The following is a 26,512-nucleotide window of genomic DNA, read 5'->3' as shown; positions in this document are numbered from 1 at the left end:
ACACCCATACTAGTTTCTTTTATCCTTTGAGGAACAGTGGGGGAAGCAGTGGAAAAATTTTCTGAGCTATTAATTAGCCTGTTGAGCAGCGTTGAATGCTCCTTCTGCAGTCAACAAGTCCTGGTGTTGGACTTAAACCTGGAGCTTCTGGTCGAGAGGTAGGCGTGCTACCATTGTGTTACGAGGCTCCCGCAACATTCTCATTTGAGATCAAAATTCCAAACACATAAAAGAAAGCATAACTTTTAATGGAAAGCTTGCTTACTTTTATATTCTTCAATGGCTAACTAGTTATTTTTTGAAATGATTTTTTTGAAAGGATTAATTTGCCTTACTTGCTATGTTCAGGAGAAAATTCCACATATTCACTTCTGTGTAAAGGGAGAGGGGTGTTGGAGAGGGACGGCCCTCTGTTTTCTTGCCTCGGTGATGCTTGCTTATCTCAGAACCTGCTCTTTCCAATCCTGCAATCAATTCATAGAATTTGATAATCTGTGCATCATCTGTTCTTGTCAGCATTTTAAAGAGTTGAATCTCTTCCCTCTTATTCTTCACGTCTCCAGTGAAAACAAATTCACTGGGCATCACGGTGGCACAGTGGTTGGCACTGCTACCTCGCAGCACCAGAGATCTGGTTTACATCACTGTCTGTGCAGATTCTGCATGTTCTTCCTGTGTCTGCATGGGTTCCCTCCAAGTGCTCCGGTTTCCTCCCACAGTCCAAAAGACATGCTGGTTAGGTGCATTGGCCGTGCTAAATTCTCCCTTAGTGTACCGAACAGGTGTCAGGGTATGGCGACTAGGGGGTAACTTCATTGCAATGTTAATGTAAGCCTACTTGTGACAATAAATAAATAAATAAAATTCAGTTCTGAACGTTTGTTCTCATAACTTTGAGTTGGCCCGAATAGTTTTCTTTGAACAATTTCCAAAAATATCAATTTCCTCCAGGCAGTATAAATTGTTTGAAATTAGATGAAATATTCCAGCCAGGGTCGCACTGCTGGTGAAACAAACTTGGAATAATTCATTTCACCTTATTAAAAATGTCCTTAATATATCATGGAGTCATGCATGACAGCTTAGACACAGACTCAGCAATCAAGTCTCTTCTTGATCCTTTCCCACTTACGCCATCTGCTCTAATTTCACCTTCCTACCCACATATATTCCTCTTTTTTCATGAAACCGTCTGTTTTCCTTTTGCTATAATTTATTGATGCTTCTTCAATATTTATGGTGCAGAATTGCACATTCTGATCGTTCTGGAGTATAAAAATATATCCCAGTAATTAATTAGCTTTCTTGACAAGAATGTCACATTGACTTGGAAATTACAGTGAAGTACCATCATAAATGAATATCCCTCAGCATGTAACTAAGAGACATCCTTTTGTGTATGTGTTGTTCCTATATTCATTATTAAACTGTAATAAGCCTACATAGGCAAAAGTCTCGTTACCAAAAGCTCCTCTATTTACAAGATCTCACCACAGTGTTGAAGTGGAAATTTTCCTGATTCTTGACTGTGGTAGAAAGGCTCAACAAAGTTCGTTCCAACAAAATAACTTGTCTTTATTTCCGAAAGGCTGCATACAGTATTGGCAAAAACTTGAGTTCAGAGAACTGTCGTTATGACTTGCTAATTCTTCCTCAAGTCCGCCCTTACAGTATTTATACATAATCATTATAAGTTTGCATGACCAGAGCTTATTTAGAAATTCAATCAGTAATAGCATCATAAGCAATGTCATAAATCATGGTACAACCCGCAGACCTCCTAGAACTCTTTGTCTCATCAGTCATACCTTTGTCTTGTCCTTTGATAGAACACAGAAAGGTTGATGACTCCTTCATCCCTGACCTTACCTTGTCATACTCATACAGCCCTAGGTTATGCAGAGTCAGCCTTATCAGGTCTTGACCTTCTCCAGTCTTATTCATGTCTTAGGTTATGCGGAGTCAGTTTTCCTTATTTTGTACGAAATACTTGACCAATTTTCCCATCGTACCGCTACTTCATACATACAACTTCACAACAGCATATAGAGTGCTCACAGAGTGCTATCTGCATCAGGAGTGCAAAGAGACTGACATTCTTGTTTAAATACAGGACATGGGGTGCCCTGATTGGACTATCAATTAGGAGAACTTATACTCAAGCAGACCAACCTCAATTGCCTGATTGAAGTCATCACATAAACACGTACATTAAAATCATCTCTCATTCTTCAGTGCGGCATGGATGTTGGGCTTAACTTAATTTGCAGGATCACTTATTTTCTAAACCCTGGATAAGAATGACCATTCTTCATTCATCATTTGTGGCTGCATTGTTTCTTTGAGAATTCTAGCTTGTAGCCCATCTGAGCCTTTTTGGCATTTTTGGGTTGATTGTCTGCCAGGCAAAAATGTTGACAACGATCCGCATGTGAGAAATACCTGTAGTTTACTGGTTATCATTTTCTATTCTGGGTCTAAAATTGGAGTATTGGGCGTAATGATTCTCTACCAGTGGGTAGAAAAAGGGCTTTACAACTGAGGGGCAGATTTTCCCCAAGACTGAAAATCCCGCCCAAGGTCAATGGATCTTTGCATGGTCTGCGACCCACCTGCTGTGATTCCCATGGAAGGGGGGAATGGGAGAATTGCATCCCAGGTTTTTTTAGTAAAAATATTCCTGTCTCAATGAATTCAGCTGGTTTCTTAATTGGATCTTAAACCCAGTCATTTAGAAGCTGTAACTTTTCTATAATTTGATATTGCAGATGTACACATTTAAATAAAATTAAATACATGGATTAACAATTACCCTTTTTGCTGTAATCTTGGGCATAATTTAATATCCTCCCTTGGGAGGAAAGGGAATTTGGATGGTATGGATTATTTACACCAGATTAAGATCCAACAGGTTTATTTGGTAGCACAAGCTTTCAGAGTGTCACTCCTTCTTCAGGTGAGTGAAGAGTTGTGTTCACAAACAGGGCATACATAGACACAAACTCAATTTACAAGATCAAGATTGGAATGTGAGTCTTTATAGGTAATCAAGTCTTTACAGGTACATACAATGTGAGTGGAGAGAGGGTTAAGCACAGGTTAAAGAGGTATGAATTGTCTCCAGCTAGAACAGTTAGTAAGATTTTGCAAGCCCAGGCAAACCGTGGGGGTTACAGATAGTGTGGCATGAATCCAAGATCCTGGTTGAGGCTGTCCTCATGTGTGCGGAACTTGGCTATCAGTTTTTACTCGGCAATTCTGTATTGTTGTGCGTCATGAAGGCCACGTTGGAGAACGCTTATCCGAAGATCAAAGGCTGAATGCCCATGACTGCTGACGTGTTCCCCAACAGAAAAAGAACACTTCTGCCCGGTGATTGCCGAGTGGTGTTCATTGTTGTTGTAGTGTCTGCATGGTCTCCCCAATGTACCATGGCTCAGGACATCCTTTCCTGCAGCATATCAGGTAGACACCGTTGGCCGAGTCACAAGAGTATGTACCATATATCTGGTATGTACCTTATATCTGGTGGATGATGTTCTCAAGTGAGATGATGGCATCCATGTCAATGATCCAGCATGTCTTGCAGAGGTTGCTGTGGCAGGGTGGTGTGGTGTCATGGTCACTGTTCTCCTGAAGACTGGATAGTTTTCAATCACTGTTATGGGGTCTTTTCAGAGACTAAGTAATGCCGAAACTTCAGCTAATATTAAGACTCACGACGCCAGTGTCCCAGTTAAAGACGGATATTTATTTGACCAACGATTGATGGGAGAATGAGCATTGGGCAGTCCAAAGCCTTAATAAGAGAGAAGGCCTTGAGCATTTCAGTACCACTCTGAGGTTACAATACATCCGTCAAAAGAATGACACATTTCTCAAATTTGCTTTTCCCGTTCATCTGATAGTTATGAACCAGTTATTATTAGTACAAGTCAATCACTGTTAATAATTGTCATGTACATTGTCTAATTGCATTCTGTCTTCTGACATCATGGGATTTCATTGATCCATAGAATCCAGATGCTTCTTCCCCTTGTCTCTTAGCAACCCCAGGCGCTTAGCTACAAAGATCAAAGTTACTGTTCCCACCAATTCTTATTTGCGTCAGTGTCTGAACTAGACAGCCGAAATTCTCACGTCTAAGAAGAACTGTCTTATCAGGATAGTTGAGCAGCCCAATTTATGAAGTGGCTTTGGGAACCATACTGTTCATAACTTTTGCTGATAAAACTGTGTACGTTCTGTGGTTTTATTATTCCAAAGAATGTGGTTTGTCTGCTAAGTCTTCATTCCTTGATGCCTCTTTGCAATCTGCCTTTGGCTAAAGTGTACAATTACTTTAAAAATGCATGTTTCAATCAAAATACTGGCCGTGATTCTCCCATTGTGATGTGCAATTTTTCTGGCGGGGGGTCGAGGTGGGAGATGCACATCTCCGGCCTTGAACAGGGATTTGCGCATGAGCCGGGAATGCATGCCCCTTTCCCACAGCCGGTAAACAGTCACCAGTCAGATCACGCTGGAAACTGGCGGGAAGTCATTTAAACCTGTTTTTAATCTGTTTTAATTATGTATATTAGTTAATTATCTTGACTGAATCTCCCACCCCACCAGGAGTACTTCATTCCGGCGGGGTTCAGACTAGTTCCCCATGTTCGGGGAACCAGCGGGAAACCCCACTGGAATGAAAGGGGGGGAAGCAATCGGGGTGCCCCAGGGAGGTGGCGGCAAAGTGTCCATGCCCAGGTGGCATCTTGGCAGTGCCTATTGTGGGCGAGGCCTGGGGTGGGGGTGGGGGGTCCCGCTGCCACTGTGCATTGGGAACGGTCTGGGATGGAGGGAGGGCAGCAATTTGGGGGGAGAGGGGAAAAGATCTGCTGGGGGTTGGGGGGGGTGGCGACCTGCCTCCGGTGGCATCTGATTCCAGGGGACCGTCTGCTGGCTGAGGGTGTGGCGGGACTGCTGTGAGGCCTGGACATCAGGGCGCTCCGGAACTGCTATGGGAGCCACAATTGGACCATGGGGGGTGCTAGAGGGACAGCACTGCGGAGGTGGTGGGGGTGGTGCCAGGCTGGCCAACAAACGGAAGGTTAACAGTTTGGGGCCACTGTGCCTGTGCAGAGTTCCAGAACTGTCAAACTCCAGTGTGAATAGCCGCCCCACTGCACCACCACCCCCCCACCCCCCCAATTCCTTATTGATGAGATTCCCGACTGGGACCTCTTCAATGCACAGAGTGCGGAAATTCAGGTGAGAAGCTGAACTGACAGAACAGTCGAGATTTAGAACAGTTCTCCCACCAATTCAGCACTTTTGGGAGAATTGCGGCCACTTGTTCAAATCTCATATTTATTTAAGTCCCTTACTGCGTTCATACTGTTTTCCTGATAGACATTTGCAGGATTATGAGGGACATGGACAGAGTGGATGATCAGAAGCTTTTTCCCAGGATGGAAGTGTCAGTTATGAAACAGTGGGGGTTGGGTCACAGATTTAAGGTGTGAGGGCCAGACGTTTAAAGGAGATGTACAAGGTAAGTTGTTTTACACAGGGGGTGGTGAGTGCCTCGAACCAGCTGCCGGGGGAGATAGTAGAAGCGGACATAATAGTGACTTTTAAAGGGCGCCTGGACAAATACATGAATAGGATGAGAATAGAGGGGTATGGTCCCTGGAGGGGTAGGGGTTTTTAGTTCAGATGGGCAGCATAGTTGGTGCAGGCTTGAAAGGTCAATGGGCCTGTTTCTGTGCTGTAATTTTCTTTGGTCTAAATAGTTCCCCTGCTAGACTGTGAATCTAATCTGAGGTCACTTCACTCAGTGCTGGTAGTTTTATTAGTGTCGCTGATTATTTGAAATTTTCTAACCTACTGTGAATTCCTCCAACACAGACCTTCCCTTAAAGAGATGACACAGAGTTCTTGTTGGTTCACAAGCAGTTGGACAAGACCCCCATTGCCCCATTAAATTCAGCCCCTGAAAACTGGATCAACTATCTCACCAATATAGTATTTCAATTGACAAAATACCATTTACAGATGAGAGGGCATTTTTTACAAGATAAGGCCATTAAAATATTTACTTACTAATACATTAAATTATGATGTTGCATTATTATGCAGCTATCAAGTAAAGATGATTAATAAAAATGTATTCTCATTGCTGTGTTTTAATGCATAATGATTCCAACTGATTGCAATACGATAGCAAAAACATTAAAGCATTCTTTTAAAATACTTCAATTTTATTGGAACCAGTAAATGTAGGAAACTGTTGCACCAATTTTTGTGAGTGTACTAATAATTAATGGGCAGAGGACACCCACCTTATACAGAGCTAGATTTGTAACAGACTAATTTATCCCTTTCGATGAGTTAACCTGTAACATCTTTCTCAATTATTCATAGAGTCTATATCACAGAAGTATCTTATTTAGCTCATCCTGCCTGTACCAGCATATTGCTATTCAGTGTTCATAATAATGTACAAAAATAGCAGCTCCTTTCTTTCTCTGCATCACATGAATTTCACAACCAACCACCAACTTTTGCAATCTTTTTCGTATTTATTCTTTTGCCTTATTTGCTCCATATGAATTTGATAATCAGACAAAACTTTTTAAGATTACATTCACAAATACAATTTTGATTTGATTTGATTTGGCTCAGTATTGTCACATGTATTGAGGTACAATAAAAAGTATTGTTTCTTGCACGCTATACAACAAAACATACCATTCGTAGAGTACATAGGGGAGAAGGAATGGAGAGGGTGTAGAATGTAGTGTTACAGTCATAGCTAGGATGTAGAGAAAGATCGGCTGAATGTAAGGTAGGTCCATTCAAAAGTTTGATGCAAGCAGGGAAGAAGCTCTTCTTGAGTTGGTTGGTATGTGATCTCAGACTTTTGTATCTTTTTCCCAACGGAAGAAGGTGGAAGAGAGTATATGTCTGAACTGCATGGGCCCTTGATTATGCTGGCTGCTTTTCTGAGGCAGTGAGAAGCATAGAAAGAGTCAATGGATGGGAGGCTGGTTTATGTGATGGACTGGGCTGTGTTCATAACCTTTCATAGTTTATTGTGGTCTTGGTCAAAGGAAGAGTCATATCAAGCTGAGATACATCCGAAAAAGATGCTTTCACAATGCTTATATATATATATGTTTGAATAAATCTATATTTGAGTGGAGTTTTATATGATTCAGTTATCATACTCATCTGCAGAATATCATGTTCTGCAAACCCATCTCTAGAAGTACCAAATCTTAATCATTCCCCAAAATGGAAATTAACTACTTTGATTTTTTTTTCAAGCTGTTGGTTGGAAGTGATTTCCTAACTTTTTAATCAAAAATGATATGCACATCTTCATATTTGTGATAAATGGGTAGATTCAGTTATGCTGTAACATTGGAATAAGTCATTCTCAGAAGTACTACAGTCTGTCTCAGATGATCTGTTCATTAGTCATGCTAAAGAAATGAAATTATCTAGTAAGTTAAATGAAAAAATGAAACAGATTTTTTTGAACAATTTGAACTCGTGCCAGAATTTTACTGGCACTCCTGCCCTGGAATCGGGCCAGGCGAGGCTTGCAGAACGGCATTCTCGAATGGCCTCGGGCGGGATCTTGTGAGTCTTGGGCGGGCGGAGTGGTGAAATTGCGGCATTGTCATCTGGTAATTTGAGTTTAAAAAAAAACAAGATTACCAGATGTAGGCTGCAGATGAGTGAACAAGACACAAAATCCAACAAGAGAGGTATTTCTTCCACATGTGACTGCCTATAAGAGGGAGAATAGAGTTTATAGTACCTCGATGCCCAAGAGAACAGCACGGTTTGAAGATTTCAACATGTTAAGGAACTGCTCGCACAAATTTGTTAAGATAGGTGACTGAAGAGTGTCTTTTGAGATTCAAGCTATTCTTTGCATGGCTGCACACTGTTACAGCTATTCTTCAAATGTTTAACTGCTGGGCCATTCAGGTCACCTGGCTGAGATTTCTCACATTTAATCAAGGCAGTATACTCACCTGCAGCCAAGAAGTATGCCATCCTTGCAGAGTCACCAATTCATCTATTTCTGTACAGATTGAGCAAATCATTTGAAGACAACATAATTTCACGCTTTCAGTGACTTCCGTCATGTCCTTGGTATGATTGACTGCACTCACGTGGAAATGATCGCGTGGACATCACATCTGCTGGATTGGCTACATTACAGCTGAATTCATGGTTTCTTGCTAGCTTTTGTTGTGGCAACAGCTGCAAATGTGTGCCTGCATGTATATATATATGTGCATATATATGTACATATATATATAAAATATAATATACATTTCAATACTATATATACATACAAGTCAACAGTCAATGTCTAGGCATGTCCATAGATGGGCAATGTAGTTAATGCAGCAACCTACATTATTTCCCTGTCTTTTTCATATAGTACTCAATGAGATAAAAAGGGCTCTAGTTTACCATTGTGAGTACGAAAATGTGGTAAAGTCAGGTGTGAGGCCATTAACGTGATCCACACCCACGCTGATTGCCACTTTACCGAAACCTGGGAGTGGCAGTGATCCACTTCACGCCCAAAACAGGCGCAACGGCAATTTAAATGCATTTGCGTGCATTTAAATTAATTCAATGAACTGCCTGCCCAACTTTATCAGCATTTTCCCCTTTACCACCGCGTTTGCCAATCCAGAACCACGCCGTAATGGACCTGCTGAATAAAAGTCTGAATCGGGTGCTCCAGCTGCTGAAGAGCGCGTTCAGTGTTTCGACGGCTCTCTGACTCAGATCAGCGGTGGGGGGGAGGAGGGAAGCGGGTCAGATGTATCTCTGGAGGGGCAGAATGAGGGGGCAGAGGGCCAATCATTGTCTGATGGGGAGGGAAGAGAAGGCAGGTCAGATGTATCTCTGGGGGAGGGAGAGAGGGCCGATTGTTGTCTGGTGGGGAGGGAGGAGGAGGCGGGTCAGATGTTCCTCTGGAGGTGGGGGAGTTAGTGAGGCCAGACCATTCTCGGGAAGGAAGGGAAGAGAGTCTGGATCATTGTCAGGGGTGGGGTGAGTGAGGCCAGACCATTCTCGGGAAGGAAGGGAAGAGAGGCTGGATCATTGTCGGGGGTGGGGTGAGTGAGGCCAGACCATTCTCTGGGGGTGGGGGGGAGTGAGGCTAGATCGTTGTCGGGGGAGTGGAGGCCCGATCACTCATTGGGGCGGGGGTGAGCAGGGAGGGGTCCACTGCCATTCTGCGGGTGATCCATGGGGAGGGGGGTCAGAGGTGGCAATCAGTCTGGGTTGGTGGGGGGGGGGGAGGTGGGATAAGGGGGACAGTGATGTGTGTGGGTAGTGGGGGATCGAGAAGGGGTCAGTGATCTATGTGGGTAGTGGGGGGGAGTGGCATAAGGGGGACAGTGATGTGTGTGGGTAGTGGGACGGTAGATAAGAGGGACAGTGATGTGTGTGGATAGTGGGGGGGGGGTGGCATAAGGGGGACAGTGATGTGTGTGGGCAGTGGGGGGTGGATAAGAGGGACAGTGATGTGTTTAGGTAGTGAGAGTGGTGGATAAGGGAGACAGCGATGTGTATAGGTAGTGGGTTGGTTGGATAAGCAGGACAGTGATGTGTGTGGGCAGTGCGGGGAGGATAAGGGGGTCAGTGATGTGTTTAGGTAGTGGGGGTGGTGAATAAGGGAGTCAGTGATGGGTGTGGGTAGTGGGGGTGTGAATAAGGGGGACAGTGATGTGTATAAATAGTGGGGGGTTGGATAAAGGGGGACAGTGATGTGTGTGTGCACCATCGTTCCCGCTTTTCACTCCCGGGCCACTTTCTCCGCTTTCTGTGGCTCGGGAGCGATCTGACACGGGCATGCTTTTTCAAATTTTTTTCCAATTGTGCATGCGTTGTTCAGAGCTCTGATCATTTCGGCTGTGCTAAGCCCCGCCCACAGGACTGGAGATGGCTGAGAGCTAATGGGGGTGCCTGAAAGCAGATTTCTAAATCGGATCTGCATTTCGCCCAGATTTGGCACTCAGAATGAAAATGGTAAAATCAGGCCCAAAGTGAATTGTTGATGTTTGCTTAGAAACTGCAGTGGCAGCTCTGCCCTGGCTTCACAGACTGATGGAGTCCTGAATTTCGCTCTGTTGCACTTCAGCTTCTCACCTCTGTGCAACTGTTCCCTGCTGCTTTTGATCCCCAGAACCGGGATTTTATGACCCCGCTTGGATGAGGCTCATAAAATTCCACACCGTTCTCCAAGCCTTGGTAAAATTCCAGCCATATGTCTGTGATTGCTAATGTAGGACTGCCACAGGACACTAGCCTGAGGCTAATAGTTTGGACAAATTAAACCACCACCTTCCAACACTATAAGAACATAAGAAATAGGAGCAGGAGTAGGCCAACTAGCCCTTCGAGCCTGCCCCGCCATTCAATAAGATCATGGCTGATCTGTCTTGGCTCAGTTCCACATTCCCGCCCTCTCCCCATAACCCTTAATCCCCCTCTTATCAAAAACCCATCAACCCGCGTCTTAAAAATATTTAGCGAGGTAGCCTCCACCACTTCAACGGGCAGAGAATTCCAGAGATTCACCACCCTTTGAGTGAAGAAGTTCCTCCTCAACTCCGTTCTAAACCGCCCCCCCCCCTCCTTTATCTTGAGGCTGTGCCCCCTAGTCCTACTATCCTTTCTGAGCGGGAAGAGTCTCTCCACCTCTATCCTATCCATCCCATTCATCATCTTATACGTTTCAATGAGATCTCCCCTCATTCTTCTAAACTCTAACGAGTACAAGCCTAATTTATTCAGCCTCTCCTCATAGCTCAACCCCCTCAACTCCGGCATCAGTCTAGTAAACCTCCTCTGCACTCCCTCCAAGGCCAAAATATCCTTGCGTAAGTACGGCGACCAAAACTGCACACAGTACTCCAGCTGCGGCCTCACCAATGCCCTATACAGCCGCAGCAAGACCTCCCTACTTTTATATTCAATCCCCCTCGCGATGAAGGCCAGCATCCCATTCGCCTTCCTGACCACCTGCTGCACCTGCAAGCTGGGTTTTTGCGACTCATGCACAAGGACCCCGAGGTCCCTCTGCACCGTCGCCTGCTGCAGTTTTTCTCCACGTAAGTAATAATCCTTCCTACCATTATTCCTACCAAAGTGGACCACCTCGCACTTGCTAACATTAAATTCCATTTGCCATTTCCTGGCCCATTCGCCCAGCCTATCTAGATCCTTCTGTAGACTCTCACCACCCTCTGCACAATTTGCCTTTCCACCAATTTTGGTGTCATCAGCAAATTTCGACACCCTACACTCGGTTCCCTCCTCCAGATCATCTATATAAATGGTAAATAGCTGAGGCCCCAGCACCGACCCCTGGGGCACTCCACTAGTCACCATCCGCCAATCCGAATAGCACCCATTGACCCCCACTCTCTGCCTCCTATTTGACAACCAGTCCTCTATCCACGCTAACACCCTACCCCCAACTCCATGCCCCCTTACCTTCTGCAATAACCTCTTGTGAGGTACCTTGTCAAACGCCTTCCGAAAATCAAGAAAGACCACATCCACTGGCTCTCCTCTATCCACCGCCCTAGACACAGCCTCATAGAACTCCAGTAAATTTGTCAGACACGACTCCCCTTTAACGAAACCATGCTGCGTCTGCTCTATCAAGCAGTTCCCCTCAAGATGCCTCGCTATTTCCTCCTTGATGACGGATTCTAACATTTTACCTACAACAGACGTTAAACTAACAGGCCTATAATTCCCCGCCTTTTGCCTGGCACCCTTCCTAAACAACGGCGTAACATTAGCCATTTTCCAATCTTCTGGCACTTTCCCGGAATCCAGCGACGTCTGGAAAATAACCACCAAGGCATCCACTATCACCTCCGCCATTTCTTTCAGGACCCTCGGATGCATTCCATCCGGTCCTGGGGACTTGTCCACAATCAGCCCCTCCAGTCTGTCGAGCTCCACCTCTCTAGTAACAGTAATGTCATCGAGACCGTCCAGTCCTACCACCTTTCCATCTCTAACATCCGGCAAATTATTCACGTCCTCCTCCGTGAAGACCGAAACAAAAAAGTTATTCAAGACCTCAGCCATTTCCCCATCCCCTACCACTAAGTCCCCCTTCTCATCCTCTAAGGGTCCAACGTTCACCCTAGCCAGCCTCTTCCTTTTTATATATTTATAAAAACTCTTGCTATCCTTTTTTATATTAAGCGCTAGCCCAGCTTCATAGTTTCTCCTACCCTTCTTTATCAACTTCTTTGTCAATCTTTGTTGACATTTAAACCTCTCCCAATCCTCTTCTCGCCCACTACTCTTAGCTACTCTAAACGCCTCCGCTTTTAATTTAACACTTTCCTTCACCTCCTTCGTTATCCACGGCTTATTACCTCTCCTCCTACGGACCTCCAACACCTTGAGCAAGCAAAAGAGGATAAGTTGGGATGCTGGCAATAAAACGGGCTTGAAGCAGAGCCTTGCATAGGTACAATTTGTCGTGTGTATAAATGTAAGTTGTTGAAGGATGGAATGAGTGACGGACTAAAAAGAAATGAATGAAAAGGAAAAGATTATACTAATCAATAGCTTGTAGAGATCAGCCGCCTTCCCCACCCTCTGTTCCTCAATTACTTCCACCTTGAAAATTTCAAAGGCCTTCTCCTTGCAGTGTTGGACTAACCCTTCTATCTGCAGATATTGGTGCCAGTTGCATGTGACCTTCTATGGCGAGTACATGAAACAGGATCATTATGAGGAATATGTGAAAAGATGTGATAAAGCTGAGTGCTTTGGCCAGCGTGCACTCTATGTGACTGTGTGAACATGCATTATCCAGGAGCTGGTTTAGATAGTGTGATTGTCAAATGGTACTTGCTAAGAGAAAAAACACATCTATATAACACTTTCATGGCCTCAGCGCATCCCAAAGTGCTGCTTAGCCAACAAAGTACTTGAAGCCACTCTTAGCAAAAGCAGGCAAAAGCTTTGTCCTATTAGTAATGCAGAATGTCCTGGAAGAGATAGGCATTTGAAAAATGTGTGAGCATTGGTTAGAGTGTTGGATTTGTTCATCTGTGCTACAATAAGGATCTGTCACAAGTGCTATTAAGATGCATTGGACGGCAGCACTTTGAAAGAAAGTAAAGGAAAGTAGGCACTTTACAAAAGTATATTCTTTCATAGAATCAGGATGCTCCAAAATACTTCATGGACAATGAAGTACTTCTGAAGTGCAGTTACTGTTGTAATGTAGATTGTCATGACAATTAATGCACAACAAATTTCCATTATCAGCAATTAAGTAAATGGCCAGGTAATTTGTCTTTTGAAACCACTTTGATTCAGAAATATGTTGGCCAGGGTACTAAGAAAACTCACTTGCTGTACTTCAAAAGGTTCATTAGGATGTTTTACTTTTGAGGGGTGAATCTGGTTCACATTTAATCCGCAAAATAGCATCTCTGAAAGTGAAGTATTCCTTCAGTTTTCATTAAGCATCAGTCTAGATTTATGCTGAGGTCTCTGGATTGGCAATGCATTCACCCATCCAGCCATTTTCCTCTAAGCTGCTATGGCTCTGCTCGTCACTGAAAGTTGGCCAAAAGCCATAGAAAAGGACTCAGTCACCTTTGCGGGACTGCCTGCAAAACCACTTCAAAAATAACTATCAGCTCCATAACCTGCTTCACTTTCCTTCATAGAATTTCATGTAGAACAGCAAAGAAAAGCAATGCTTCTGTCCAATTGTTGGTGTCTCATTATTTGTGCTGAAGTCTGTAGCTGTGGCTACTTACTGTTGTAGAGAATTTCAAAACAAGTGTGCTTCACTGCTTATCCATATCCTGAAATAATACAACTTTTTTCATCCGAGGTGTATGAGATACATGATATTGCATTAACACTCCTCCCTTTTCTCCTCTGCCAAACATACTCAGTTTATGGGTTCAATGCTTTTCACTATTACCTCCCTCCCAATAGGAAAAAAGATGCTCCAGGCTAGTATTCTTATTTCCCAGTTTTTACTGGCATTCCATTTTAAGGTTTACAAGACCAGTTTGGAATAGTAATACTTCCCCATTTTTACTGTCTTTTGCTTCTAGGATTCTTCAAATTTAATATGCTGTGCTATTAAAATCGTAAAGTGGTAAGAGGACTCGAGGATTCATGATATTCTCTTTGATGTATTTTGAATAATTTTCCTTAGTGATAACTAGTTTCTGTAACATGAATTTTCTAATCTACATGATCTTAATGTTGCTGTCACCCCTTTCATTTTAGGTGTTCAGTTGAATAATCTAGGCTTGTCCTTTAATGTGGTTGCTAATGTACAGTGACCGTACAGTATTATTACAAGGGAAACATGATTGGCTTAGCTGCTGAGCATCTGTTGTATCACATCCCATGTTAAAATAACTGCTCTACCAAAAAGCACATGTTCCCCATAGAATTTTCAAGGGCAATCAGGCATAGGCGATAGCTAACTAGTGGTGCCCACATTCCCTGAATTAATACATTAAAATATTGTTAACTATACTCAGAGCTAGCCCTCATTTAAGCCATTTTTTGGAGTGAAGAGAGCAACTGACCCCTGGTCTGCTGATCTTTTGCAAATTAAATCATTCATTGATCGATCTTTGACCAATTGTGGGCACAGTACTTTTGACATTTATATTCTGGCATAGTGAATTAATTTTCATTCACCTTTATTCTACTTCAATGTTTATGAATGTATGAAAAAAGTTTTTTTAATTACAGAATAATAATACATACTTTAAACATTTTGGCTGTGAGTGTTGGTGCTTGTGTTGGTGATGGTGAAGCCCCAAGGGAAGAAAATACAATACAATATGCAGATCAGGTGCTTTCAGCCTGCGAATTACAGCAGTTGTATCAGGAGTGGTCAGATTCTGGTCCGTCCCAGGACTAGGAATGGTTGGATTGTTGCCCCTTTTGCTACACATATCTATTGATAATAGAACGTATTAGTGTACATCTATTTATAGATGTGCATTTTTTCAAATTTAACAGTCCCTGTAAAAGACTTTGAGATGTTGGGCCCAATTTTATCATTTTGATTCGAATTGCTGGGCAGACTTGAAACTGGGAGCGTTTCAGATCTGATTTTAAGTCCTGTTCTCAGGCGCTCCCATACGCAAAACTATCAGCAATTCCAAAGGGCACTGCAGAAGCCTATGGGTGGGGCTTAACACACCCAAAATCCTGCAGCTCCGATCGGCGCCTCCAACTGCACATGCGCAGAAAAAGAATGATAGAATGCTGCTCCACTGCCACATCCCTCCTGGGCCAGATAGTGCCACCTCCTTATCCCCCCAACACCCTTGCCACCCAGACCAATCACAGCCCTCCTCCCCCCCCCATCAATCTCAGACAGAGTGGTAGTGGACCCCCCCCCCACCCCCCCCAACTGACCTCAGGCAAAGTTGCATCACCTCCCCCTCCCCCACTGATTTCAGGCAGAGTGGCAGCGGACCCACACCCCCATTCCACCAATCTCAAGTAGGGATGCTAGGTACCTACCTCCTCACTAACTGAATCGGACTACAATGGAGCATGGGCGTGCAGCCCGTTAGGTCAGTTTAAATGCGTGCAAATGCATTTAAATGGCCATCATGCCTATTTTGGGCGCAGTCCCGATCGTGGCCATTTTCAGACCTAAGGGGGAACCGGCGTAGGGGCGCGTGCGGAGCGCACCACTCGCCTCACGCCCAACTTTACCAAATCATCGCGCCCGAAAACGGGCACAATGCAATGGTAAAATCAGGCCCATTATGTGTATAAATGCAAGTAGTACTTATTTTATGTTGACATTATTTTTCTTATGTACCAAAAGGTTACTAAGACCCAAGACTGGTGCAAAAATTATACAGTAGGAAACCATAAGGAAGGCAGTATTCCTGATGAAGAAACTGCAGATTTGACAGGATTATATAATTACTAGATGCAGTGCATTGTATGTAAAGAAGAGGCAACATGAACATTAAATGGCTGGTGGGTGTTAAAAGAAGCTGCTATTGATGATAGAACGAAGAGGTTATGAGAGAGGTTAATGCTGCTGTCAGGTATTACACAGGCAAGTCAAAGAGGTCAGGATAGATGTCACGGTGTGTGGAGGCAGAAGACATGATATATGAGCACTGGGAAATTAAGTGGATTAAAGGCATTTGAAAAGTGTCATCATACTTTAAAACCTGTTATTGTGGCCATTAACAGCCTGGATTTCATTACAATTCCAGATTTTGTTTGTCTTGTTAGCTGCAATATTTTGGAGTTTACTGTCATTAACAGGGAAATTTAAGATTTTTCTACATTTGATTGCACTTTGCCCTAACTGTGACATGCCTGATTGGCCCCATGTCTCACACTGACACTCCATCAATGTAATGCTACATTGGCACAATCTGCAACACATTCACACAGACAACATAGCAGTGCCAACCTGTGCCAAGAGGCAAAGCCAACCCGGCAGTGCCAAACTATGCCCCAATGAAAGCCTCATGGCGGGGAGATTCATTTAGATGTGGTAGTGACTAGCAATGATGGAGGAGCTGGGGATGCTGTCGATGGCCATTGTGGGGTTGGGGAGGCGGGGGGAGGTGGGTGCAGGCTCAAACTGTGGGGGAGGAGAAGGGACCAATGATCAGGGAGGGGTGGGATCAAAAAGTGAGGGGGGAGCAATATTCAGGAGAGCAATCAGGGAGAGGGAGCAATGCCTGGGGGCCAATATCCAGGAGAAGGGGTTAATGGGCGGGGGGGGGGGAGGCGAGGGGTATGTGGCAGCAGATATACAGTGCACTGAGAGATCGGGATGCCTGCGCAATGGCACTCTTAAGGCTCAGCAGCCAGCTTCCTGGTGTGAATAGGCTGTGTCCATTCCCCTACTGGTGAGAATCACATCATGACTTCATTTTTTATGTGCCGTTCGATTCTGTCTGGGAATTTGCCCAAAAAAACAGTGTAATTCCTCCCATTTTCCTACTCATTCAGCACTTAGAATTTCTTTGATAAGATCACCCCCTGTTTCTCTGGAGAGAAATATGGTGATTTTCTTGCTGGAAGCAACACTGTGGAATTTAACCCATAGCAACTGAACACTTTGACTGGAATTGTCTGGGCTCTTTAACGGTTGGCTGGGAGGTGGAAGAGCTTGTAAAGTGACATGAGAAATCATGGGAATTCTCTGAAACCTTCCATCCCATGTTGTTTTGCCAGTGACAGGAAAGTTAACTGTCAGCCCCTATTAATTGGCCAATTAGGAGCCACTTTCTACCTCTGGGGGGTCATTTTTCCCATTTGAAGGGACCCTGCAGCATGTGGAGAGACCACCCAGTGAAATCTGGCATCCTCACAGAGGGGACTGCAGGGATAGTGGCGGTGGTGATCTGATGTGCATATAACTTTAAAGGAGCGTATCGTAAACGAGAGTCAATCAATACCCACTTCAACATGATAGGATGTGGTGGTCCAATGACTTGTTAGTCAGCCTGTGAACAGCAGTGGTCGAGACCAGCCATGTACCTTATGGCCTTCCAGTCAACATTGTCTGTGCCCAGACTTATCTTCAAATAAAGAATGCACGTTATTTCATATTATTCACCAGTCTGTGTATGATTGGTACGTTCATGCAGAAGTATTCCATGGTCCACAAAGGAGCACCAAGGCAACAATGGCCAACCCTGCTACTCAGCAACCCCTGCCCCCCGCTCCCCCTACTCACAACTGATCACTTCTGTCCTCAACGCAAGTTACCCCTGGCCCCAGCTATCCCTACAGTTACAGCCTTATCACTAACCACTCCACCCAGTGATGTGGCTCAGCTGCTAGCCCTCTGAATAGATTGGCAAGTCTTAGGGGTAGACCACTGTTCTAATTGGACAGCAGCCCCAACACCAGTCACCTAAATGGCTGCTGTCAGCAAGATGCAACGTATGGTCTTGCCTCCCACTTTCAGCTCACTGTCATCGCCAGAAAATTCAGCCCAGTATTTCAGAGACTAAAATAATTGTGGGCTGCATGAAAAACAAACTCCATCCATGAACATAGCTCAGAGAAAATTAAATAGGATGAGTTACGTGGTAATCCTTGACATCTATCCTGCAGGAGGTCACAAGAGATATTTTTGGGAAATGTTTCTCACCTTTTTCAGTTATACTGAGAATTTAGATCATATAAATAAAGAAAGACATGAAAGAAGAAACAATGTTAAAAAAAAGCTATGACAGGAGAAGATGATAGTGGATGTTACAAGTTCATAGAATCATACAGTGCAGAAAGAGGCCATTCAGCCCATCGATTCTGCACCAACCACAATCCCATCCAGGCCCTATCCCCATATCCCTACATATTTACCCACTAATCCCTCTAACCTATGCATCCTGGGACACTAATGGGCAATTTAAAATGGCCAATCAACCTAGCCTGCACATCTTTGGACTGTGGGAGAAAACTGGAGCACCCGGAGAAAACCCATGCAGACACAGGGAGAATGTGAAAACTTTACACAGATAGTGACCTGAGCGAGGATTCGAACCCAGGTCCCTGGAGCTGTGAAGCAGCAGTGCTAACCACTGTGCTACTGTGCCACCCAAGTTATAGTGTAGTTGCTGGTATAAAAATATAAAAAGATTTTAAATTTTCTGAAAGTGAGTATTTTATGACTTTAATTCTAATTTTGGTATTTTTCATTTCTTCATGGGGTGTGGTCATCACTGGCGAGACCAATATTAACTCCCCATCACTAATTGTCCTTGAGAAGGTGGTAGTAAGCAGCCTTATTGAACCACTGCAGCCCATGGGCCAGATTTTCTTACTGCGCTCACCCCAAAACTGGAAAATCCCGCTTGAGGTCAACAGATCTTTGCATAGTCCGCCCCCCTCCTGCTACGATTCTCGTGGTGGGCAGGATGGGAAAATTTCCGCCCCCCTCCCCCAGCGCCCCCATGTTTTGCAGCAAAACTCACAGTGCTGATAGAAAGGGAGTTCCAGGATTCTGACCAAGCCACAGTGAAGGAATGACAATATAGTTCCAAGCCTGGATGGTGGATGGCTTGGAGGGGAATTTGCAGATGATAGTATTCCCATTACATCTGCTGCCCTTGCCCTTATTTTAGAGGGCTTGGAAGGTATTGTCGAAGGAGCCTTGGTGAATTGCCAAGGCCCATCTTGTGGATTTTACACAATGTGAGCACAGAGAATCCATGATGCAGGGTGAATGTTCTTGTAGTGAATGGAATGCCAATTAAATGAACTGCTTTCTTGTGGATTGTGTACAGTTTCTTCAGTGTTGTTGGACATGCATTCATTGAGGCAAGTGGACAGTGTTTTCTCATGCTTCTGATTTGTGCCTTGTAGATGGTGGACAGGCTTTGGTGAGTTAGGAGATGAGTGATATCCATAGGATGACCTGCTCTCATGACCACAGTAATTATCTGGCGAGTCCGATTCAGTTTCAAACCAATGGTAACCCCCCACCCCCCACCAGGATGTTGAGAGTGTTATAATTCAGGTCAGAAACTCTAAGGTGTTTTATGAAGCATACCTGGATGATAAGTTTTGCACTTTGAATTTGGCTAGGAAATGCATCGTATGTCTCACATCAGGTATGATTCAAATGACTCACCAGGGAGCTTTAACCAAAATTTATTTAAGAATATATTTAATATATAAAAGAAAATTCGCAATAACTTTTTATCAATTACAAACAAAAAAACCAAACAACCAAGATAATGTATAACCCCAAATAAATATATCTAAAATGTTCCAATCAAACAAAATTTTGCTTCACAAAACCTTTTCCACAGCAAAGACTAATGTTCACGTGATACTGGAACTGAGTCCTTTGGATGAATGTTGCAGCTCTCTTGAGGCACACACAAACAAGTTAGAGTTGGAGTTAGAACAGCTTCCCAGAACACCAGGGAGAAACTCTGGTCAAGCCATCAACAGCAGATTCTCAATTCTAAGAAGCAAGAAGCCTTGCTGTCAGAACATAAGAACATAAGAAATAGGAGCAGGAGTAGGCCAACTAGCCCTTCGAGCCTGCCCCGCCATTCAATAAGATCATGGCTGATCTGTCGTGGCTCAGTTCCACATTCCCGCCCTCTCCCCATAACCCTTAATCCCCTCTCTTATCAAAAACCCATCAACCCGCGTCTTAAAAATATTTAGCGAGGTAGCCTCCACCACTTCAACGGGCAGAGAATTCCAGAGATTCACCACCCTTTGAGTGAAGAAGTTCCTCCTCAACTCCGTTCTAAACTGTCCCCCCTTTATCTTGAGGCTATGCCCCCTAGTCCTACTGTCTTTTTTGAGCGGGAAGAGTCTCTCCACCTCTATCCTATCCATCCCATTCATCATCTTATATGTCTCAATGAGATGCCCCTCATTCTTCTAAACTCTAACGAGTACAAGCCTAGTTTATTCAGCCTGTCCTCATAGCTCAACCCCCTCAACTCCGGCATCAGCCTAGTAAACCTCCTCTGCACTCCCTCCAAGGCCAAAATATCCTTGCGTAAGTACGGCGCCCAAAACTGCACACAGTACTCCAGCTGCGGCCTCACCAATGCCCTATATAGCCGCAGCAAGACCTCCCTACTTTTATATTCAATCCCCCTCGCTATGAAGGCCAGCATCCCATTCGCCTCCCTGACCACCTGCTGCACTTGCAAGCTGGGTTTTTGCGACTCATGCACAAGGACCCCGAGGTCCCTCTGCACCGTCACCTGCTGCAGTTTTTCGCCACGTAAGTAATAATCCTTCCTACCATTATTCCTACCAAAGTGAACCACCTCGCACTTGCCAACATTAAATTCCATTTGCCATTTCCTGGCCCATTCACCCAGCCTATCTAGATCCTTCTGCAGACTCTCCACACCCTCTGCGCAATTTGCCGTTCCACCAATCTTGGTGTCATCAGCAAATTTCGACACCATACACTCGGTTCCCTCCTCCAGATCATCTATATAAATGGTAAATAGCTGAGGCCCCAGAACCGACCCCTGGGGCACTCCACTAGTCACCAACCGCCAATCCGAATAGCACCCATTGACCCCCACTCTCTGCCTCCTATTTGACAACCAATCCTCTATCCACGCTAACACCCTACCCCCAACTCCATGCCCCCTTACCTTCTGCAATAACCTCTTGTGAGGTACCTTGTCAAACGCCTTCTGAAAATCAAGAAAGACCACATCCTCCGGCTCTCCTCTATCGACCGCCCTAGACACATCCTCATAGAACTCCAGTAAATTTGTCAGACACGACTTCCCCTTAACGAAACCGTGCTGCGTCTGCTCTATCAAGCAATTCCCCTCAAGATGCCTCGCTATTTCCTCCTTGATGACAGATTCTAACATTTTACCTACAACAGACGTTAAACTAACCGGCCTATAATTCCCTGCCTTTTGCCTGGCACCCTTCTTAAACAACGGCGTAACATTACCGCTTTCCAATCTTCCGGCACTTCCCTGGAATCCAGCGACATTTGGAAAATAACCACCAAGGCATCCACTATCACCTCCGCCATTTCTTTCAGAACCCTCAGATGCATTCCATCCGGTCCTGGGGACTTGTCCACAATCAGCCCCTCCAGTCTGTTGAGCACCGCCTCTCTAGTAACAATAATGTAATTGAGACCCTCCAGTCCTACCGCCTTTCCATCTCTAACACCCGGCAAATTATTCACGTCCTCCTCCGTGAAGACCGAAACAAAAAAGTTATTCAAGACCTCAGCCATTTCCCCATCCCCTACCACTAAGTCCCCCTTCTCATCCTCTAAGGGTCCAACGTTCACCCTAGCCAGCCTCTTCCTTTTTATATATTTATAAAAACTCTTGCTATCCCTTTTTATATTAAGCGCTAGCCCAGCTTCATAGTTTCTCCTACCTTTCTTTGTCAAATTCTTTGTCAATCTTTGTTGACATTTAAACCTCTCCCAATCCTCTTCTCGCCCACTACTCTTAGCTACTCTAAACACCTCCGCTTTTAATTTAACACTTTCCTTCACCTCCTTCGTTATCCACGGCTTATTACCTCTCCTCCTACGGTCCTTTTTGACCATCGGAATAAATTTCTGCTGAGCACCAAGAAAGATCTCCTTAAAGATCCTCCACTGCTCCTCAGTAGATCTACCTTCCAATGCGCTCCCCCAGTCCACATTCACCAATTCTTCTGTCATCCTACCGTACTCCCCTCTGTTCAAACAAAGGACGCGTGTCCAGAAACCCACTTTCTCCTCCTCCATCTGCACCAGAAACTCCACCATACAATGATCACTCTCCCCAAGAGGATCCTTCACTGCAAGGTCCCTCATTACATAATAACACTGCAATTAAGTTACTGTGAAAACCCCCTAGTTGCCACACTCTGATGCCTATTCAGCTACACTGAAGGAGAATTTAAGATGGCCAATCTATCTAACCAGCATGTCTTTCGGACTGTGGGAGGAAACCGGAGCACCCAGAAGAAACCCATGTAGACACGGAGAGAATGTGTAGTCTCCACACACTCAGTAGTCCAAGCCCGGAATCAAACCTGGATCCCTGGTGCTGTGAGGACTAACCACTGTGCCACCATGTCACCATTATTAAATATCAACTGATAAATACCTATAGCCGACTTTCATCAGATGAGCAGCATTGTCCCGAAGAGTTGAAAATCCACTGCCATTAGTTTCTTTGCAGTTGCATATTTCTGTAGTAATGTTGAGTGACCCTACCAGAGTAGTGAAACAGCAGCTTCCCACGGCATCAAGATGTTGACTGTTTCTATAGCTGCATTGTTCATAGCTTCCCAGTGGAACCAGAGAGTTTTCTTTTCTAAGACTGCAAAGAGCAATTGATTGAACAATTTGTCACTCAAAGCCTCACATGACAACCCATTACATTTTGTGAACAGGAAAGGCTTTCATTCTGGTGATCTGCAGCTAGTGGGTAATGTCAATCATCTGATACTTTATGTCAATGCCTGACATTCAGGAATCTGTCATTAAACTGCCATCATGCAACAATCTACTGTATCAGCTCACATGACACTGTGTATTAGGATGGCTGATTGGTGATCAGAATAGTCATGGCACAATTAAAGTTCCCACAAACAGAGGATGAAAACACATTAGCCTCTTTATAAGAAATGCTGCAGAATTTATTATTAGTGTTCTGAAGCCTGGATAAATCTATTGAAGTCTGTATAACAGCCCAGTAATAGTCTTGAGGATAATTTTAGTTACAATATGAGAGGCACTGAGGGTGGGGAATTCATGTACTATATCTAGGATTTCTTTTAAACAGTACGTGACAAGCCTAAAGAGTGTAGATGCAATTCTGAATCTAGTCTTTAGGAATTGTTATGGGTCAGGGCAGAAACTCCAAAGTTCTTTATGGAGACTGCCCGAGCCATAAGATTTTTTGGGTTGAATTTGGTTAGGCTGAGCATGATGTGTTCCACTTCAGGTATGATTCAACAGCCCACTAGGAAGCTTTTATCAAACAAAGTTTACTTTAGAATATAATAACCATGTGTAGTAAGAAATTAGTAAGAACTCTTATCAATTACAAACAAAAAGAAAACAACCACAATGATGTATTAACCCTTAATTGAATATTAAAGATATTCCAACAAACCAAAACCTTTCATGGACAAAACCATTTTCACAGGCTTAACACAGCATAGATTAAATCTCACTTGATTGGAATTGAGTCTTTTCGAAGGCTGTGCTTTCCTTCCGGAAGGCAAAACGTTGCCTTGAGACAAGAAGCAGAATTTCTAGATAGAATAGGGAGACAGAGACTTCAGCTTCTTTCTTGCTTGATGCCTCTGCTAAAACGAGATAACTAAGCTGCCAGGCTTAGAACTCTCAAAACTGAAACCTTAAACTCACTGGAAAGGAAAAGAAACTATCCAAAAACACATGACCTTTTCTCCTAACAATGCAGAATGGTAAAACTAATCCCAGAGTAAACACAGCCCCGACTTAAGCTATTGATGTAGCAATAAAAAGGACTCATTGCAGTCAGACCAACAACAACAATGAAATCACTGAAGCTGTGAGCTGCAGAAATTATGCTTGAAAAAAAAACAACTTTCTTAAAGGTACACCAACATCACAAAATGAAGGTGGGATAAGTGAGAGTGAGTAACCATATTGGGAATTGTGATCACAGTTCTGTTAGATTTAGTATTGTTATGGAAAAGGATAGAGATAATTTGGGAATAAAAGTTTTAAACTGGGGAAGACAACTTTTACAAAACTAAGAAGTGATGTGGACTGGACAAGTATGCTAATGGATAAATCATTGGTAAACAATGGAAAACGCTAATGAATGAGGTCCTTCGGGAACAAAGCAGACATGTTCTCTCCCAAAATATGAATAGTACTGCCAAATCTAGACCCGTATGATTGTCTAGAAAAATACAGGGGAAGATTAAACAGGAAAAAAAACTTACTATATTCACAAAAACTCATCACTGCAGATAGCCTAGAGGAATATAGAAGGTACAGGGATCAAGTAAAAAAATGAAAAAATATTAGCAAACAAGATTAATGAAAGCTGGAAGATGTTTGCCAGTATATAAAGAGCAAAAGAATAATTAAGGAAAAAGTAGGACCTATCAGAGATGAAAAAGGAAACTTGTGTGAAGATGCAGAGTATATGGGAAGAGTTTCAAATTAATATTTTGTCCCCGAATTCACAAAGGAAAGGGATGATGTGGATATCATAATCCAAGAGTGTGAAATATTGGATAAAATAATCATTACGAGAAAGGAAGTCTGAGAGGAGTTAGAATCTTTGAAAGTGAAAATGTCACCAGGGCCAGATGGATTGTTCCCTCAGATGTTGAAGGAAGTCAGGGAGGAAATAGCAGATGCCCTGAGGATTATTTTCTAATCTTCAGTAGACATAGAGGAAATGCTGGAGGAATGCAAATGGGGTTCAGTTGTTTTAAAAAGGGTACAAAGGAAACGTCAAACAATTATATGCCAGTTAATCTTACTTCAGTGATTGGCAAATTATTAGAATCAATCTGAGAGATAGGATAAGCTGTTATTTTGAAAGGCATGAACTACTCAGGGATAGTCAGCATGACTTGGTTAAGGGAAGATTATGCCTTACGACTTTGACTGAATTCTTTGAGGAAGTGACAAGGAGGATCAATGAAGGTAGTGCGGTGGATGTTGTCTACATGGATTTTACAAATTTGACAAGGTCCCACATGGCAGACTGGTTGAAAAAGTAAAAGCCCATGAGATATAGAGCTGTGTAGCAAATTAGATCCAATGTTGGCTTAGTAACAGGAAACAAAGGATAATGGTTGATAGTTGGCCTTGTGAATGGAAAGTTGTTTCAGGTGGTGTTCTGCAGAGTTCGGTCTTGGAACCCCTGTTGTTTGTTTTATATATTAATGATTTGGACTTGAACATGAGGGGGCACGATTGGGAAATTTGCAGACTACACCAAAATTGACCTTGTAGTGGATAGTGTAGAGGATAGCTGTAAGTTCCAAAATGACATCCATAGGTTAGTGGAATGGGTAGGAAAGTGGCAGATGGAGTTCAACTCTGATAAGCGTGAGGTAATGCATTTAGGGAGATCAAACAGCAAAAAAGAGCATACAATAAATGGGAATATACTGAGAAGGGTAGATGAAGTGAGAGATCTTGGCATGCAAGTGCACAGGATCCTGAAGGAGCAGTATAGGTCGATAAGGTTGTAAATAAGGCATATGGAATGTTCTCCTTCAGTGGCAAAGGGATAGAATACAAAAGTAGGGATATAATGATGGAACTACGTAAGACACTCTTGAACATTGTGTGCTGTTCTGGTTACCATATTACATGCGTAATTATTCTGGGGAGTGCAGAGACTTACTAGAAGTCGCCAGGGCTGGATAATTGTAGCTACGAGGAGAAATTGAAGAGATTGGGCTTGTTTTCCTTGAAACAGAGAAGGCTGAAGGGTGATGTGAATGAGGTATACAAAATTATGAGGGGTAGAGACGGAGTAGACAGGAGCAACCAGATTCCCTTGGCAGAGTGTTCAAAAACCAGGGGCCTTGGATTCAAACTAAATGACAGCATGATTAGAGGGGACTTGATGAAAAACTTTTTTATGCAGAGGAATTCACTACACAAGTTGGTGGTGGAGGCAGGGACCCTAAACTCATTTAAGAAGTACCTGGATCTGCACCTTGAAAGCTGTAAGCTTCAGGAATATGGACCGTGTGCAGGAAGATGAGATTAGAAAGGACACCTGTTTGGGGTGGGTGGGGGGGCGGGAGGTGGTGGTGTCTTGGGGTGGGCATGAATAAGATGGGCTGAATGGCTGCCTGCTATGCTGTATGATTTCCATGACTTTAGAAGCGGTGTTTAAACTGGAAATGATTCAAATGTTGAAATAATTTGTTTTCAGCAAATAATAATGTTTTATTATTGTACTGGTACAAAGGAAATAAATATCCA

The 26,512-nt window shown here is 43.6% G+C and overlaps 1 protein-coding gene across 1 annotated transcript in view; it reads left to right on the top strand.

Annotated features, from left to right (window-relative positions):
* The window catches only part of LOC145349417 (short transient receptor potential channel 4-like), a 113,003-nt gene that overhangs the window by 23,627 nt on the left and 62,864 nt on the right, over nt 1-26,512 (top strand). The window lies entirely within an intron of this gene.

This window comes from Carcharhinus amblyrhynchos, chromosome 10 (genome assembly GCF_965287045.1).
Source record: "Carcharhinus amblyrhynchos chromosome 10, sCarAmb.v2.hapA, whole genome shotgun sequence".
Classification (NCBI taxonomy): Eukaryota; Metazoa; Chordata; class Chondrichthyes; order Carcharhiniformes; family Carcharhinidae; genus Carcharhinus; species Carcharhinus amblyrhynchos.
Note: the sequence above shows the minus strand (reverse complement) of the source record. Positions and strands in the feature narration are given on the sequence as shown.